Source organism: Dryobates pubescens, chromosome 11, assembly GCF_014839835.1.
Source record: "Dryobates pubescens isolate bDryPub1 chromosome 11, bDryPub1.pri, whole genome shotgun sequence".
Classification (NCBI taxonomy): domain Eukaryota; kingdom Metazoa; phylum Chordata; class Aves; order Piciformes; family Picidae; genus Dryobates; species Dryobates pubescens.
In genome coordinates this window covers 13711350-13729892 of record NC_071622.1, presented here as the reverse complement: position 1 = coordinate 13729892, position 18543 = coordinate 13711350, and the positions used below count along the sequence as shown (strand labels likewise).

The window sequence follows — 18543 nt, the reverse complement described above, 5'->3', positions numbered from 1 at the left end:
GCAGCCAAGTGCTGGGCTGCATCAAAAGAAGTGTGACAAACAGGACAAGGGAGGTGATTCTGCCCCTCTGCTCTTCTCTGCTGAGACCCCACCTGGAGCACGGTCCAGTTCTGAAGCCCCCAGCATAAGAGGGGAGCCACAAAAATCAGAGGGCTGGGGCACCTGCCCTGTGGGGACAGGCTAAGAAAGTTTGGGCTGTTCAGCCTGGAGAAGAGAAGGCTCTGAGGAGATCTTACAGCAACCTTCCAGTACCTGAAGGGGGCAACAAGAAAGCCAGGGAGGGACTCTTTCCAAGGGCTTGTAGTGATAGGATGAGAGGGAATGGATGGAAGCTTCAGAAGGGCAGATTTGGACTAGATTTTAGGAAGAAATTATTTACAGTGGGGGTGGTGAAACACTGGAACAGGCTGCCCAGGGGAGTTGCAGACCCCCCTCCCTGGAGGTGTTCAAGGCCAGGCTGGATAAGACCTTGAGCAACCTGCTCTAGTGGAAAGTGTCCCTGCCTACGACTGGCAGCTTGGAACTAGATGATCTTTAAGGTCCCTTCCAACCCAAACCACTTTAAAACTCTCTGGGTTTATTAGCGGTGCTCTCACATTTCCCCAGAGCGGATGGCTGCTCCTGTGGCAGCAGGCAGTGTGAGTACGGAGCGCTGCGGGTGAGACGGGGATGGCAGCAATCAACGCCTACTGCCAGGAGTCTGCGCAGCCCCATGGGAATGGGTGAGCAGCACAAACGGGTGGGAGCTGCAGATGGGCGTCTGCAGCCACAAACCCCCATGCAAGTAGTGCACAGCAGATGGCTATCCACTCTGACTTCAACACCCAGGCAAACACCATTCCTTATGGCTACAAAGCGACATGCAGCAGTTCTATGATGAAAAATTTCCTGTGTAACACACAGGAATAACCAGTGCTTTCCTTTCACTTAAACCAGAATTCACACAAGGAGAAACTTAATTACAGGTGTGCCCTTAAATGGCTGCATTTGTCTTTTGGGGTTTTTTTTGCTTGTGTTCATACCCAATGAATAAAAATACATTCTGCTCGGCTTAACAAAGAATTCACCTGTAAAAAGAAAAGCTCTGAAACACAGAACATAAACAGCAGACCTCTAACCACACACTAGACTCACCTATGATGAACCACACCCCCAGCACAAACCCATGACTCTGAATCCCCAAATCCTACAGCCATTTTTGTCACAAACTGAAAGCAAACATCAGCCAGATCTAGTGGTAATTAAAGCTGAGAAGGGGATGCTGAAGGACAGTGTGTAGTCACAGGCTGCAGGGCCTGTTGTGACAGTATAAGGGGTGATTGATTTAAACTGAAAGAGGGAGATTCAGACTGGAGAGAAGGAAGAAACTGAGTACACAGAGTGGTGAAACACTGGCCCAGGTTGCCCAGAAATGTGGTAGATGCCCCATCCCTGCAAACATCCCAGGTGACATTGGAGGGGGTCCTGACCAACCTGATCTAGTTGCAGATGTCCCTGCTATCTGCAAGGAGGGTAGACTAGATGACCTTTAGAAGTCCCTTCCAACCCAAACCATCCTGTGATCTTAAAGAACAGAGGCATTTTATGTGGCTGGACATTACAATACCTTTATGCTTGAAGAGCTGCTGGCTAATGACATCTGTCATTATGTGCTGTCCTCAGCTAAGGGAAGACTCTGATGGAGAATAGGAGAGATGGTTAATTTACTCTATAAGTTAAATTCTCATAAAAAAATATAATGTACTGATTTTCTGCACATAAGATTAGGAGATGAGAAATGAGGAAAAATGTTAGTTGAAGACTTTGAGGGGAAAAACTTGAAATCTCAAAGAAAAGTGACCAACTCTAAAAGTAAATGACTTAAAAGAGACCAAACCAAATCATTAAGAGTATAGAAATGAAACTGAGTTTTACCACTAGGAAGCATTCATACACCAAAGTCATTGAGTAACAACACACAAGGAGTAAGTGCACTTACACAGTGCTCAAAATTTAGTATTTCAATTAGACAGTTAGTCCCTTAATGGATAATAATCTTCAGTTCTTGGAGACTGAAAAAAAACCAGCAAAGCCCAAACAAAACCCAAACCAGCAGCTCCTTTAGCACTCATCTGAGAGGAAGATGAGAAAACACTGTAAAGAAGTTAAAGACAGACAGTCCCATCTTTCAACCCAGCAGAACATTTAGTGCTTTTTATGAACAAGGGAAATACTTTGCAATGTCATTGAGCTTTTATTTGTTCATCCTCATGTATTGTGGAGTACTGGGTCCAATTCTGGGCTCCCTAGTTCAAGAAAGACAGGGAACTACTAGACAGAGTCCAGATGAGGCCATGAAGATGCTGAGGGGCCTGGAGCATCTCTGTGAAGAGAAAAGGCTGAGAGACCTGGAGCTGTTTAGCCTAGGGAAGAACAGCCTGAGAGGGGATCTGATCAATGCTGATCAAAGGGTGTAGGGCAAGAGGATGGAGCCACTCTTTTCAGTAGTGTCCAGCAACAGGACAAGGGGCATAACCAGAACCCAGGAGGTTCCATCTGAACAGGAGGAAAAACTTCTTTGGTGTGAGGGTGCTGGAGCCCTGGACTAGGCTGCCCAGAGAGGTTGCAAAGTCTCCTTCTCAGGACAGATTCCAACCCACCTTGACATTATGATCCCAGGCAATGTGTTGTGGGTGCCCTTGCTTTAGTAGGGATGTGGGACTGGATGATCCCCAGAGGTACCGTCCAACCCCCAGCATACTGAGATTCTGCAAAGCATGCACTTAAGTCTTGGATATGAAGCCATGCTGCAGTAGGCACAGCCTCTTACCTCCATTAAATCTGCTGGCCTACAAGACAGCTCCTGTTCTCTGGTGTCCTGCCAGTACTTCCCCTGTCAAATACACTGTGCCAACACAAGTGACAACACAAAACTCCAAGGAAATTCATGCTGTTTGGGATCTGCAGGTCAGCTGTGCACCAGAAGACACTAAGAATGGTGGTCATAAAACCAAAAGTAGAAAGCAGACATCTTAGCAGGACCATTACTCAGTAAGAGGTACTGAAATTTAGTGGAGGTATACCCACCACCAGTGTCTGCAGGATCAGTCACTGCTTTCTTTGCCAATACTATGTCAGTGTCACAGTGAGCATTTCTTCCGCTTAGGTTCAAATAACAAAGGCTCATCCACAAAACTTCATCCTCACTCTAGCTCTCCCTCAAAGACACTCTCCCCACTAGCTGCAGTTACAGTACCCGCTGAAGTGGATTTTAATAAGCTACAATTTATTATTTTCTTGTTGCTGTTGTCTTGCCTTTTGTGCATTTGTCCATTTGTCTGCCTCCAAACACTGGAGTACAAACCAGCTCTGCTGAGAATCAGGAAGCTAACACGAGTGGTGATTATTTTGCCATTAACACCAGTTATTGAAGTGGTTTGTGACGGAAAGAGAAGTGGTTTAGGGAACAAACAAGAGAAGCAGCCAGAGATCAGAAGAAACACTGCTCCTAAGAGGAATATTAATATTTTCCACCTGGAAAAGATGACAGGAAGAATCATTAAGCAAAATCACTGCAGTTCACAACTGGAATATTTATAAACATTTTGACTGATCTTTAATATCTCAGAGTTGCAGAAAAAACTCAAACTGAGACCAAATTCCTTCTTTCCTCTTCTCCCCTGCCCTTACCTCATGATGCTGCTCAGCACGATTCAAATAACTAATCTGGCTGAATTCAGCCCAACTCCAGCTCACCTTCTAGAAGAGAGGTGTGCACAAAGAGCCAGACAGCACTCGTTCACTCACACAAGAGCCTAGGGTGTCACTGGTGTAGGGGCATGACCAGCACAAGACCCAGCTTTAGGATGTGGTACCACTCCTGGTTACAGCTTGCTTCTGGAGAGCAGGCTCTGTCCTAAATCTTTTGACAGGCATGTTTCTTGCATTGCCACCCATAAAAAGAAAGGCAACACAAAGCCCAGCACCTTGCATCACAGAAAACAATCTCTCACTCAGAAAGCTTTTATTCTTTTGATCATTTCTGCCCCCTCGATCACACACCTTAAGACAGTAATGGGAAGCAGATGTGTGCTTACAGTTTCCTTTCCAGCAGCAAGGGCCTTTTGGGTTTGTTAGTCTGTGTCTCATTTTCTCCTGATCACTTTCCATCCTTGTGCCATCAACTGTTTTGTTCTTCACGTTTCATCTCCAGCTCTCTACTTTGCCATCTCCTTCTTTAATACATTTATGAACAGACATACTATTCCTGCTCTCGACACCCCTTCTCCGCTTACTGATACCAGCTCTTGATGGGAATGACCCAGAAACAACATGCTCAGGTTCTGCTCCTACCTCAAAATGAAGAATTAGCCAACCTCACCTGCAAAGCAGTGCTAAGAGAGAGCCCACGCCATTCACAGATTGCATCAGGTCGGAAGGGACCCTTCAAAGATCATCTTGTCCAATCCCCCTGCAGTCAGCAGGGACACTTCCAACTACATCAGGGCCATATCAAGTTTGAGCTTGAATGTCTCCAGGAACAGGGCCTCAACCACAGCCCTGGGCAACCTTTTCCAGTATTTCACCACACTCATTGTAAAGAACTTTCTCCTAATGTCCAATATACATCTACCCTGCTCCAGTTTCAAACCACTGCCCATTGCCCTACCACCACAAGCCCTTCTAAACAGTCCTTCTCCAGCCTTTCTATAGGTCCCCTTTCAGATATTGAAATGTAGCTCCAAGATCTCCTCAGAGCCTTCTCTTCTCCAGGCTGAACAGCCCAAATTCTTTCAGACTGCTTTTACAGGAGAGGTGCTCCAGCACTCTGATCATCTTTGTGGCCCTCCTCTGGACCCACTCGAACAGGTCTATGTCATTCTTGAGTTGGGGGTGCCCTCCTACGCTGGGCATCATGGAGGCCAACCTTCACTCTGAACCTCTTTTTCAAGAGTAATTTTTGTCCATGCTTAACTCAACGTGCCAGCACACTCCAGTCAGTACGAGGTAGGTGAGGACTGTAGAAAAGGGTGAAAGGCAGTTGAGGTTGGGGGACACCTGAAAGCTAGATGTGCAGGGCAGTTGTGCACCTTATAAAGAAGGCAATCAGAAAGCTAGAAAGACACATTTTTCAGCTTACTTTGTCCTTTCACAAGTCTGTGATTATAGCTTTAATGGTAATGTAAAGCCACAAGAATCCTTCTTTCTATGGCATTTAACAGTATTAAAACCCATTGTGCCTCTAAACACTCAGAAGCTAAATCCTAGAGTGACTAAGCTACGTGAAATTCTCCATGACTTCAGCAGTACTCAGTTTTGGCCTCGGGGTATTGAATGCAAGCTCACACAGGGGCTAAACGTAATCTGCACTGGTATTTACATAATTTCCCTATAAGTAAACAAATTAACATAGCCACAATATTTGATTGTACTTCTGTCTTCCATGACCAATGAGTCAGAATTGCTTGTTTACAGTTATTAGCAATATAAACCTGCAATCGTTCAGCTCTGCTTTCACCCTGCAGACGCAGGGAGAGAACAGCTGCCAAAGCCATCAGGAAATAGCAATGGACATCCCAGCCTTAGAATTGAACTGGGAGCCTTGGTACTTGGCATAAACTACAAGAGAAAACACTCTTCTTCAAAACTATGAACTTGAAATTGGAAAGCAAATCTCTTATGAGAACAGCATTCAGCTGCTGAGGTTCAAGCTGACCCAAGGATTTTAAAAACTAATCCAGGAAAAAATAAAAAAGAACATTTCAAAGGTGAGAAAAGGGACCTGGTTTTGTTTTCCTGACAACGTAGCACAGAACAACATCAGAGCCCTGCCACGCTGTGTGCCACAAAGATATCATCACAGCTGCGAAGAGCCAGAAAGGGCAACTCCAGCAGCAGTTCCATAGCCTCTCAGGGAAAAGAGCCATGGTCTGCCAGCTCCCACCCTGTGCACCATTCACTCCGTTTTTCTCCTTTTCCAGCAATACCTGGGAGCATATACTTTTTTTCCCTCTTTACCACATGCCCTGAAGCCATTTTTTTTGGTGCATGCTTGTTCTCCTTTACAGTTCCTCCCAATATTCCCTGAAACTTTCATTGCAGGCACTCATTCCATCCAAGACTTTCTAGTCTAGATCTTTAGCAAAGCAGTAAACAGGATAAAAACCATAGAAATCACTGAAAGCAGCTGCACGCAGCGCCAAGGGTTACCCCTAAACTTTCAGGCGAGTGAATGAACACAGCATATTAGTCCACTGCAATTTCCACCACTTTTAAACTTGTCCCAGAGGAGATTCAGTGACTAAACAAATGCTCAAACCTACCAGACATGGTAGCTAATGATCAGGTAAGAATGACAAACAAGACTGGCAAACCAGCTGGCAATCCCTACCACCAAGAGGCATACATTACCTTAAGGGCGAAAGTCACTCCCATCTTCTGTTTTCCATCTCCTCTTTGACATTTAAATCAAGATACAAAACCAGTTGTGCAGTCTGATGATACAGAAAGATCCCTGCATCTTCTTCAACACAGTTTTTCCCCCTTCAACACTGAGACCAGATCAGCATTCCCACAGACAGCACCTCAGCTCAGTTTGCACTTGGGAGAGACCTTACAGATACCAAGCCTAACCTAACCTCCAGTTTGATTTTATTAGCACAGAAGCAGCAGACTGTGAAGCTCACCTGCCACTTTTTGTGTGTGTGTGCACACCCAAACCACACTCACTATTTTCAGATCAATGAAACCATTTCAATAGAAAATACAATTCAGGTATGCTCATGAGATGTAGCAGGAGCTAGCAGGGGAAGGTACAGAAAACCAGAGGTAGGAAAGAGAGGAACTGAAAATTAAACACCTGAAAAGCACAGAGGTGACCAATGTATTCATGAACGAAATCAATCTGCAAAGGACAGTGCAATTCAACAAAGTGAAACCAAGAAGTCCTCAGGGTTACCTCCACTCTAATTTTATCTTTTATTCCTGAGGATATTCAATCACAGCCAAGATAAAAAATGGAACTGATCTCAACGAGCTCCAAAATTCCACAGATTTTTTGGTATAGCTTCTTTGGCATGGTTAATTCACCTGGGATCTTCTGTCCCACTGCTGCTTCTCACAAGCACTGCATTAAAACTTATGAGAAACCCTATCTCCGGAAGTGGCTAACACTGATTCTGGCCAGCAAGAGCCTGTTACGTGCCTTTCCAAAGCATAAGCTGAGGCAAAAGCGCCCCAGAAATGAAGAGCTGTTTCTACTGCATTTGGCTTAAGGCTGAAAAATACAGGAACACAACAATTATCCTACCCTTCACTAAAAATAAAAGGGCAAGAACAGCAAGTGGGTTCTTCATGTGTTTTCCAGGATAGCAGGAAGGAGTAGACATCATTGTTAAGATGTTATTCTCCTTTGACATCAGTAGGATCATTCCCGAGTCTGAAAATGCTTTCTTTCAATATCAGGTGTTTAGACTGGTGGCTTTTTGCACCTTGAGGTTTCTTTTGGAGGGAGGGCAGGGTGGGGAAAGCCAGCAGTAAAACAACTACTTGCCTTACTCATATTAGTAACAGGAGCAGAGAAATTCGTCCATGTGTCCTGCAAACCAATATAAACCACAGGGGAACTTCACCACCTTCTCTGACTGTAGTCTCCTCTGGCCCCATGCTGCTGCCCAACCTGTTCTGCCTATAAAAGAAAGCCAGGGCAGGGCCTTAAAGGGTTTGGACCAATTTTTCACACAGCACTATGTGCTGATTCTGCCACATTTTACTATTGCCTCAACCTGAGCACCCTCAGAAGACCAAGGCCTGCGGGCCTTGCACAGCCCATCTCCCCTGACTCAACAGGAACACCATCCAAATCCCAACGCTGGCATGCACCCTGTATCTATCTGCAAGAACAGGATCTCTGCTTCCAGCCCCACATGGGGCAACCTGGCCATCAGTCAAAGCACGGGGGAGGTAAGGCTATGTGTTTGTTTACACCTTCTGCAGCTGATGGGTGGGAAGGGAGCTGGGAGGGACCCAGCGGGCAAAGCTGGGGCGCGCACATCCTTAACTACCACTTTGGGAGCGGCTGAATCAGCACCGGGTGGATGGCTATTTACTGCTGACACAGACCTGCAGTAAATCACCACCTTTCTGGAGCAACAAGGAAGTTGCAGGAGTGACTGAGTCATCTTCCACCCTGACGCCATTCCAGGAGCAAAGCCATGTACATCCCCCTGCCTTTGGGCTGTGCCTGTGGCCCAAAAATAGCTTTTAAGCCAAATCCTGCAGTCGTCATTCAAAGCTGAAACACTTTATTTACACTCAGCAAGAATTCATGTATGTTTTTGACACTGCTTGGAGTAACCAGTGCTTAAATTATTTGCTTAACAAAGGAGTCTATTTAACTACAAGCATTACACCGAGCATGCAATGTTTTCTGACCCACATAGAAGGTAATAATTTGCATTTTATGGAAGCACTTTGCATAGACAACCCAACTTAATGGCCAACAGCACACTGGAGAAAAAATTAATAATTGAAAAGCAGTTGTCAGCACTGTTATTTGTGTTACAGGTAACTCACAAACCTCATTAAATTGTAGTATTAAATTTCTAATGACCTTCTGGAAAGCTGTTCACGTGGAGAGCCTTTTTTTAAGGCATCAGTTCACAGAATGCCAAGCAACTGTGGAGGAAGTACATGACAGCTACCCGGAGTCTGTGGGAGAAGCCAGGCAAAGAACCCTGTCACAAAGATATCAGCCTGATCCCTTCTTGGCTGTAGAAGTGGCTTTGACTTCATGAATCTCCCCTCTCCCCAGCCAGTCACTTAACTGAGCTTCTTTCACTAACTTCTTCCCTAATGACAGATTAATCGTATTCATCCAGCCCCCTCGTGTCTAAGAAGCTCCAGCTTTTTTTCCTCTCAAATCACTGGCTTCCAGACTATTTCTGCTGCAAGCACTTCCTGTAGATGAAAAGAGACTCAAGGACTAGTGCAGAAGTGTAAAGGCAAATAAAAAATTAGATTTCAAAGCCTGGGGTTTTCATAGTCTTAGGGAAACGAGGTCCCCAGAATCCTACTGCAACTCAGTCAAGAGTCAAGTGCATAATTTTCCATTATGTTTGTAAAAGACCCCAAATAGATGTACCACTAAGCGTAGCATCACAAGGCTGAGCATTTATTATTCTCCTAAATGCTGCTACTAAGCCTGAGGCCTCTTATTCCATTATAATTATTTTTTTTTTAGGAAATAGTATCACTCTTGCCAACATGTCAAAGATGCTGAATGCTGGCTGTAGGAAAATCCACCTCAGCGTCAGCTCCCGTCGTTGGGGAAGGACAACAAACAAACCCTTCATTCCGAGCTGACAATCACCATCATCTGCCCATTACTGTTGCGTCACTCTCTGCCGGTCTGTCAGGCTGATGGAGTCTGTCTGTTTGTGTTGGGGATGGCAGTCACTCCTCGCTGCTGACGTCTTTGCTCAGGGCTGTGCTGTGGTCTCCGGTACACAATCTGCTCCAGAACACGCAGACTGGCTGTTGCCATTTCAAAAGCTTTTCTGGCATCTTTCTGCCGACTGAAACAGGAAGATTTGGGGCAGCCAGGGGCTGATTTATCTCTCTCTGAATGCCTGTGGGTTTAATTCCCACAGCTCTTCCAAACAAAACAGTTTTCACTGTGATACCAAAGGCAAATTTCCCTAAACCCAATTTGTTTGGTGGTTAATTAGTATCCTCCACTGCAATGTTTGAGACAAAAGAAAGAAGCACTCCCCCTCCTCCCACAAGCATCCAGACTTTTTAATCTCAAAGGCCTTATCTGAGGTGACCAAAGCAGAATGGATACAGCTTCCTCTGACTTTTTTTATTTAAAAAAAAAAAGAGGAAAAACAACAGAAATTACCTCAGAAGCCTGTTCATTGGGAGGTTCTGATTTGCATGTCAGAAGCACTAGCCAGACACTTAAATTACAGGCTCCTACACCTGAAAGAGAGGTAGTAATTTAAAAATGTAAATCAGGAGGAAAAAACAACTGTGTCCAGAAGATTGTTGAGTAATAGAAATAAAAAGACTGTTAGAAAACCCCAGTGGCTTTTCTTTCACTCACTAAGTCCCTGAAGTACCCATAGGAGTTTCTCCTCTGTGCATTTCTGGGGTGTGTCAGAGGGAGAGCTGCTAGGTCTGCTCCCCTGGATTTAGTTGGCCTTACTCAGCAGCTTCAGTTCTGCTAGTTCAGATTCCTGCAAAAATAAAGGCTCAGAAGAGAACACGGAGCCTCCGGGCATCCACCAGACCACAGCTACTGTGCATACATAACAAGCGCAACGGCGCTGGAAGAAAAGGAACAGTAGCCAGTCCTCCAGCATCACATGGCTGACCACCAGCAGCAGCCCAAACCACATCTTCAAACATCCCACTTCAGCAGGCACCCTACTGCTGAAGGCAGCTTCCTACGGATGGAGTGCTGTGGAAATCCATCTGCAACAAAAGCCCAAACTCCTGCACATTTTGTTGGCACATTTATTGCACAACTCCCTTTAAGATGCAGCTGAGATGAGCAGGCCCATAGACAAAAATTAAGCAGCAGGATCCAAACTGGGTATTGTCAGAGCAGAGAAACATCTTAGTCATCCCTCAAAGTTGAATGTGAAATAAGCTTGCAGCCTGTTAGCAGCCCTTAAAATGACAGCATTTGTTTTGTGTCACCAGATGATTCTTAAAACAGAGAAGTTTCAGATGGAAAAGACCTTCAGGATCATCAAGTCCAACCATTATCTAACTCATCAAGTCTGGTGCTAAACCATATTCCCCAGCACCACATCTCTGCACCTGAAACATCTCCAAGGATGGGGATTCAATCACCTCACCTCCATGAAGACCCTGTTTCAGAGAACCCTTTCAGTGAAGAAGCTTCTTCTAATGTCTTCTTGCTACTATAGAGAAGAGACTGATCCCCCACCTCATTACAGCCTCTTTTCAAGGACCTCCTCAAGAGTGAGGTCTCCCTCAGCCTCCTTTTCTGCAGGCTGAGCAATCCCAGTTTCCTCAGCCACTCCTCACCAGACCTGTTCTCCAGACCCTTCAACCAGCTTTATTGCCCTTCTCTGGATCTGCTCCAGCACCTCAGTGTCCTTCTTGGAGTAAGGGGCGCAAAATCAAACATTCTCAATGTATGGCCTCACCAATGCTGAGCACAGGGGGACAATCACTGCCCTGGTCCTGCTGGCCACACTGTTGCTGATACAGGCCAGGATGCTGTTGGCCTTCTTGGCCACCTGGGCACATACTGGCTCACATTCAGCCAGTGACCAACACACCCAAGCCCTTCTCTGCCGGACATCTTTCCAGCCATCCTGCCCCCAGTGAAGTTGGTGAAATTCATGTGCAGGATGTGGCACCTGGTCTTGTTGAAACTCACACAACTAGCCTCAGCCCATGAATCCAGCCTGTCCAGATCTCTCTGTAGAGCCTTCCTACCCTCCAGCAGATCAGCACTGCCAGCTTAATGTCATCTGCAGGCTTACTGAGGGTGCATTCAATTCCCTCATCCAGATCACTGATAAAACATGAAAGACAAAAATTCCTCCCTCAGACTGTTTCCTAGTGAAGATGTGCCAATACCCCAATATTCAGGACTTTAATGAACACTGTTTTAAAAGGAATTCTCCAAACAGAAAAGTAATTTTCACCAAACCTGTTTCCTCAGGAATGGTACACCAACAGCAGCACATCACCTAGAAACCTGCAACCTTCACAGAAGATGCTGCTGCCACCAGAAGAAAATTAGGGAGAGCAATTTGGTCCTTCCTTTCTTGTCTCCCTGCTAAAACAATCTCCCTGCCTGGTATCCTGAATTGCACAGGCTCCACAAATCTAGTTAGCCATGACTCTAGAACACAGAAGTCTGTCTGCCAAACATGAGTAATTGCATTAAAGTTGTTTTGCCTTTATCAATAAAAAACCCTGGGATGGGATAAGATAAAAATCCTAAGGAGAGCAGTCTAAAAGGTGAGCCCCTCCCCCTCACCAAATCAAGAACTGCCTTTGTGTGGATTCATTCCTCCATAGGGCAGCTTGGATAAACTTTTCCTTGTTTATTATAAAAGCACAAGTTCCCCAAGGTCCTTTGATGTCCTGACATATGAAATGATTCCAGCTATGTATCGTTTGATGGAGTCAAGGCGGTGAGGGTATGGTATTTATAGGTACGTTCAGGGCTATGATTTTGGTTAGCAACAGCATAGTTACAGCCTCAATGCCTTGGGAAAATGCCCACCTGAATACAGAAATCCTGGGAAATTTTTCTTATTAAATATCTATTTCAAGTAAACTTGCTTTTTATCTTTTTCCAAACTCAATGGATAAAGGCTATGGCTTTCTGTTAGACAGAAATACAAACTGAGGCCACATCCATAGCAAGAAGGAAAAACCCTACTCTCAGAAATGTTCATAGAACCACAGAATAGTGAGGGTTGGAAGGGATCGCTGAAGTTCACCTAGTCCAGCCTCCATGCTAGAGTAGGTTCACCTAAAGTAAATCCCACCAGAACACATCCAGGTGAGTTTTGAATGCCTCCAGAGAGGGTAGACCCCCACCACCTTCCTGGACAACCTGTTCTAGTGCTCTGCCATCCTCAAAGCAAACATCCTTTTTTCCTTATATTTATGTGGAATTTCCTGGTTTCCAGTAAGTCTCCATTGCCCCTTGTCCTGTCACTGAAAACCAAGGAGAAGAGTCTAGCTTCACCACTTCCCAACAATTGCCCTTTAGATATTTCACTGGTTTGGGGTTTTCTTTTCTCAGTAATAGCATTCCCTTCTCCAAAGGGGGCCCATTTTACTCGGCACATGCCTCACATTAGGAGATGAATCTCTGCAAACAACTCAAAACACAGACAGACAGTGCTCCACAGAGGAGATTCCTTGATTCAGATATCAAATTAAGAGGTCATAATGGCTTCAAAATCTTTTTCTCCAAGCCTCTAATCCAGAGCCCTGCCTAAAGGCTGTTCAGGACTGGACCAACACTCCCGTTAAATCACTTGCCACCAGCATCTCTTCATTCCAGAATTACCCTCCTTTGAAGGGTGTGACAGCAGACAAGCAGGCAAAGGGATGCTACTGGGCAAATACTCTGTTGCAGAGATGCATATGCGTGCACCGTGGTTGTGTATATAGCATCATTATGTAAGTGTCTCTATTTTAAAAACAGTATTATGGAATAACAATAGAAATGGCATGGGGAGGATTTTCTGCTTGCTTTTAAAATGCCCAAATTTTACCCATTTTTAGCATCAGGATTTCAGAAACTGCCACAATAATAAATTATCAGCTTTTGGAGGGACAGCTTATTTTAACACATGGAACTTCATGGCTGGACTCAATGATCTTCAAGGTCTTTTCCAGCCTAAATGATTCTATGATTCCATGACTGCTCTTATCACCAGTAGCACAGTCCAGTAAAACAAACTCTGTAGCCCAGCCTGCCTCTGTAACCCAGGCAAGCTCCTGGACCACCAGTACAAATACAATCCAAAGCCTAAACATCCTGCTTCCTCACCTCATGAAGGAAAGGTGGAATTGCAAATACAACTTTTTAAAACCCAGCTATGCCTGAAATGTTTCCAAAAGGCATGGTGAAAGCTAACCTGAAGAAAATTCAGAGAGCAAGTCATTGTTCTTACTGCTTGAAATCTGTATTTCATAACTTCAAGCTCTTTAACTCATTTTTTAAGTTCTGTTCCCCGCATCCTTCCACGGCCCCTAAAACACTGCACCAGACACTCTGCCAAGATTTACTTGGTAAGAACTTCAAACAACACTGCTGAAGTCACTCCTTGGCTTACAGTAACTGTCTTGTGGTCCAAGTCACTCTGAATCAAGACCTACTTCCATCCACATACAAGATGTATAGCTGCAGAAATTGCATCACTTCTTGTATTTCAATATTTTTTCGCATGTGATCCCCCAAAAGTAACAGCTGCAATAGAACATATCTAGGAAAGGTGACTGAAAATAGGGCTGGGAGCATCTCTTACTGCAAACATTGAACAGTTATTCTTATATACCTTCTAAGACATGTTAGTATCTCCATACATAGCACTTTTCTGTGTCAAAACCTAAGAAGGAAGGCATTTTTCTACAGGGCAGGCACTTCAAATGGCAACCCATAAAACAAATTGAATCAAATCCTTTTCAGAGCACACCAATTATACCAGAAGTTCACTGACACAGGATGTTGGGAACGCTAAAGCCATAAAGTTTTTCAAAACAAATTAGTTATTTTTGAGAGAAGACAAATCCATGAGCAGCTGTTAAACACAGCAGCCTCCAGCTCAAAGATCTCCTTGAGCCATAACTATGGGAAGGGTTTACCAGGAAGAGAACTCTTCAGTCACAAGTTTCCTATGCATTTGTAAGTGACCCCATCAGAAAAGACACCAACCTAGACATATCTCTAGGCTGAGCAAGATAAACTGCTCTTATTCAGTCCAAAAAAATGAAGACTAAAGCAGAAGAAGGAATAGACTGAAGCAGACTAGCACCAGTAGAAGAAGGGTGCCGGAAGCAGACTAGCACAAACAAAGGAAATAGTCTTTAAAATCACTGCTAGTGTATTACATTCCACTTTCCCTCCTCTCTGAATACCCTACAACAGCACAGCCTTAACAATATCACCTATTCCCAAAAGCACCTCTTTAGATTCCACCACACCCAAAACATTCTTGTGTACATCTAGTCACATTTATACAGCACAATGAGATGTGTTTCCAAGTGTGTGGAAAAAATCCTTTGCAATTAAATGCCTAATATAGAGAATTAAACACAGTCAGCAAGGATAAAATAATAATAATAAATAATAACCCCCCTCCCAGAGTAGTTTTGAATGTGTATCCAAAACATAGTCCTGTTCCATCACTTTCTGCTGAAGGATGGAAGAGCAGCATCCTCAGTAGTACCTTCCCATAAGCAAGGGGAGGTTGGTCCACACCAAAATGAAGGCCTCTGGAAAACCGACTGCCAGGAGCCAGTTATTCCTCCTTTTCCTCAAATACTTGATGCCATTGTATACCATAGTAACAGCAGGCACGCTACAGTATTTATAGAGCAATGTCCTCTTGTACAGAACCAGAGCCCACACAAGATCCCAGTGCTCCAACCAGGGAGGCACTGCACACGTAGAGGCAAAGAGAAGTCCCTGATACAATGCTGATGAACACCTTCCTTTTCCTTCTTGTGCCCCAGCTGCTTCCCCCTTCCCCTGCTTCTATCTGCTCATCTCTCCCAGCAGGATCTCACCCCTGATACACCAGCGATTCCCACACCGACCTTTGCCGTGCAGCACGCACGTCATCACCTCCACTCTGAGCAGATTCGGGGAGACAGCCTTAAAAAAGCCTCTCCTGCAGCACCACTGCTTCCACGACAACCAGGACAAATGGCCAACTAATAATGGACCAGTTGAGGGTCTGCCAGCTACAGTAAACGTGTCTGGAATTGTATCTTTTTTTTAATTTAAAGAGCTTCCAGTTGAGCATTGGTCATCTTCTTCAAGCCAACATCTGCACTGCAATTTGCTCTGAGCCCACAGCACTCCAGGCACCACTGGGCTGTGTACAAAGACGTTCACCGAGGCCTTTGCTTGTCAACTAAATGAAGCTGAAAGAAAGTTTGCTCATGCATGAGGCAGCACCTAATGCATCGCAAGAGCTCTTGAAGTACAGACGATCAATAGCAAGTGCATTATAATCCCAAGAAGTTGACCAAAAGCTTATTTGCAGCATTATTGTGTCCTCTTGCTGTGGTTTTGTCCAACATTTGCAGTATGCAAACAGCAGCACACCTGTCTGATGTAAACAGTCAGCCTAATCCACCTCATTATGTACAGCATCTGTTTACCCAGAGTTGAATGATCATTTCAACCTTTGTTAATCTGATTGCATAACAAACTACAGCAGCCTTAAATAACCAAGCTGCTCTCTTTGGTGCGCATCATTTGAAACCATTCATTTCAGCACCCTGCTTCTCTTAAGAAACAAAAGGAAACAGATAAAGGAGAAGGAAGAAAATAAAGACTCCTGGCCACTGCTTTCCCAGACAACAGGATATATTGCAGTGTGCAGATTCAAGGTAGTAACTTCACACCTGGAGCAGACTGTGAGCACAAGGTAAAGTGAAGTGTTTTTTGAGCGCTGCCCGATATTGCACAATTTAAAGCATGCTCTGCTTGATCTGATTCACAGCTCTAGCACAGGGGATTATGCAAACCATACAGCATGGATTTTCAAAACAAGTAATTGCACGTATATAAACAAAGGCCATAATTTTCATGGCAGATCCCATAAAAGCTTATCTACCACACGATGTCACACCCAGAAATTACCACTTCAAGTTGCCAGCTCCAAACTGCTCCTGCCCTCCCACCCCAAAATGAACATGATTAATACCAAACGCTCCTCAACCATGCCTGTGCCTCTTGGAAATAAACACACATGGAGTACACCTCCGGAGACAGGACAGTATTTAAAGGCTCTAGAGACAATGAAGAGATTTACAGTTATTATTGAATTGCATCATTACAAAGTCTTAAACAAATCATGCTGCCTCATCATGCAACGCTTCAGATAATCTAAGGTTAAAAAACATCAAGCAGTATCGGTGCACTCCATTTGTACCAAAGGGCAAATACTTTCAGCCCCCATACAGGAGAGATCTTCAGAAACACATTGCCTCGTGGCTGTTACCAAACAGCGAACTCCAAGAGCAAAACCAAAATACACATATTTATTTGAACAGACTCAGGACTAAAATTTTTCCACAGAAACCAACCAGCTGGGGCATGGGGAAGGTGAAGGGCAGACAAACACGAAACAGAATAAGGTGAAGAACATGCTTCAGCATCTCTCACTTTTCATTCACCAGTCCATGAGAAATGAAGAGGCCGTATCAGGGGCTAATATGAAACCATCTATTGATTGCAGCTGGCTTTCCACAGCACACAACAAAATTCATCCCCTTGACTGATATGCATGGTGGCAGCCTTATCACAGAAGTTACAGAAAAGAGAGGCATTGCCAAATGACTCTAACCTACACATAAACCTGAGTATCTATGTAAGGGAAAACAAGCTAAGTATCTCTGCTCCAGGCACAAATATCTGTTCCTTCGAGTCCCGAGTCACCTACCAAGCTGTAACAATTATCCCACTGCCCCTACGACCTGCCTGAGCCAGGGGACTACCTACACAGCAGGCCCTGAACCAGGGCAAAAGGAGGCTCTAATGAGTCTGACTACACCAGCTGGGTCTGGGCCGTCTCCATCACGCTCAGCCGGCACCGAATTCACCATTTCTGCATGTTATTACGAATCTGACATCACAGCAGTGCAAGCACAGTCTGACATCTACAGTTAACTCGGTGATGGTGTAAGTGCCACTCGGTTTACAGGCATTTGCCGTTGCAATACGCTTGCTTCTGAACCCTTCAAAGAGAAGGCAGATAGATATCCATAAAAAACCCGCCTCGCAGTGACTCGCTTCTTCTCCAAGAGGCCGGCAGACCTGCAGCGAGCGGAGGGAAATGCAGCAGGAGACACCCACCACCGCCGCCTCCCGCCTCACTCCACTTCTGAGCCGCGGCCACGCCAGCCCTCCCCCCCCTCCGCCCCCCGCAAAAGCAAACAGATGCCGTTCGAGCCCCGGGTTCTCTGCCCGGATGGGAAAACCTTGCCCACCCTGCAGCCATTTCACCTCCAAACAGAGACTGCCCCGAGTCGCCGCCCGCCCCCTCAGCGAAGGGGTCTGGCAACACTTGACGAACTGCGGAGGAAGGCGCCCGCTCCCGTACAAAGCCCGGCGGGGTCATGAATAAAACATCGCCCGGAGGAGGCGGCGGTGGCGAGGGGGATCGGGATACGGAGCAATAAAGGAATAAAAAGGCTGCGCAGCGGCCGGGAGACGCGGTGGCGGGCACGGCCCCGCTGAAGGGGGACCCCCAACAGACCCCGACCTCGGCCCAGGCCCGGGCCCCGGCGGGGGAAGCGGAGCCTTCCCGGCCCCTGCCCGCGGCTGCCCCCCCACCCCTAGCTCGCCGCCCGCCCCCGCTGGCACACGGAGGACGCTCACCTCGGGAGCCGCTGATCGGAGGGTCTCCCCCCCGCCGCGGAGAGCCGGCGGCAGGAGCCGGGCGCGGCACGGGGCCCGAGCTGGAGAGAGAGGACAGAGAGGAGGCGCGGGGGACCGGGCGGCTCCAACTAACTGTGCGAGCGCAGCGGTGGCAGCAACGGCGGCAGCCGGGCGCGGAGCGGCCTCTCCGGGGAGCCGGGGCGGGCCGAGGCGGGGAAAGGGCGGAGCGGACTGGGGAGCACGCCCGGCCGTCACGGCGGGGAGAGGCCGCGGAGGAGGAGCCCCCGCGGACAGCCCCGGGGGGCTGCTAGGGCGGGGGAGCCGTTTTGTGCCTCGGTCTTTGCCTGTGAGGGAGTGTGGAGTCTCACTGGTCTGGGGTCGGAGTCTTGCAGCCGCAACGTCTCCTATCAGCCGCCGGCTCCGCTCTGGCCCTTCCCCGTGGG

The 18543-nt window shown here is 46.2% G+C and overlaps 1 protein-coding gene across 1 annotated transcript in view; it reads right to left on the bottom strand.

The window, feature by feature from the left end:
* Window positions 1-18311, bottom strand: part of C11H1orf21 (chromosome 11 C1orf21 homolog) — a 139071-nt gene extending 120760 nt beyond the window's left edge. The window contains exon 1 of the mRNA XM_054165599.1: window positions 18101-18311. The gene's annotated coding sequence lies outside the window, so the exon portion shown is untranslated. The remainder of the gene's footprint in view (window positions 1-18100) is intronic.
* Between the last annotated feature and the right edge of the window lie 232 nt (window positions 18312-18543).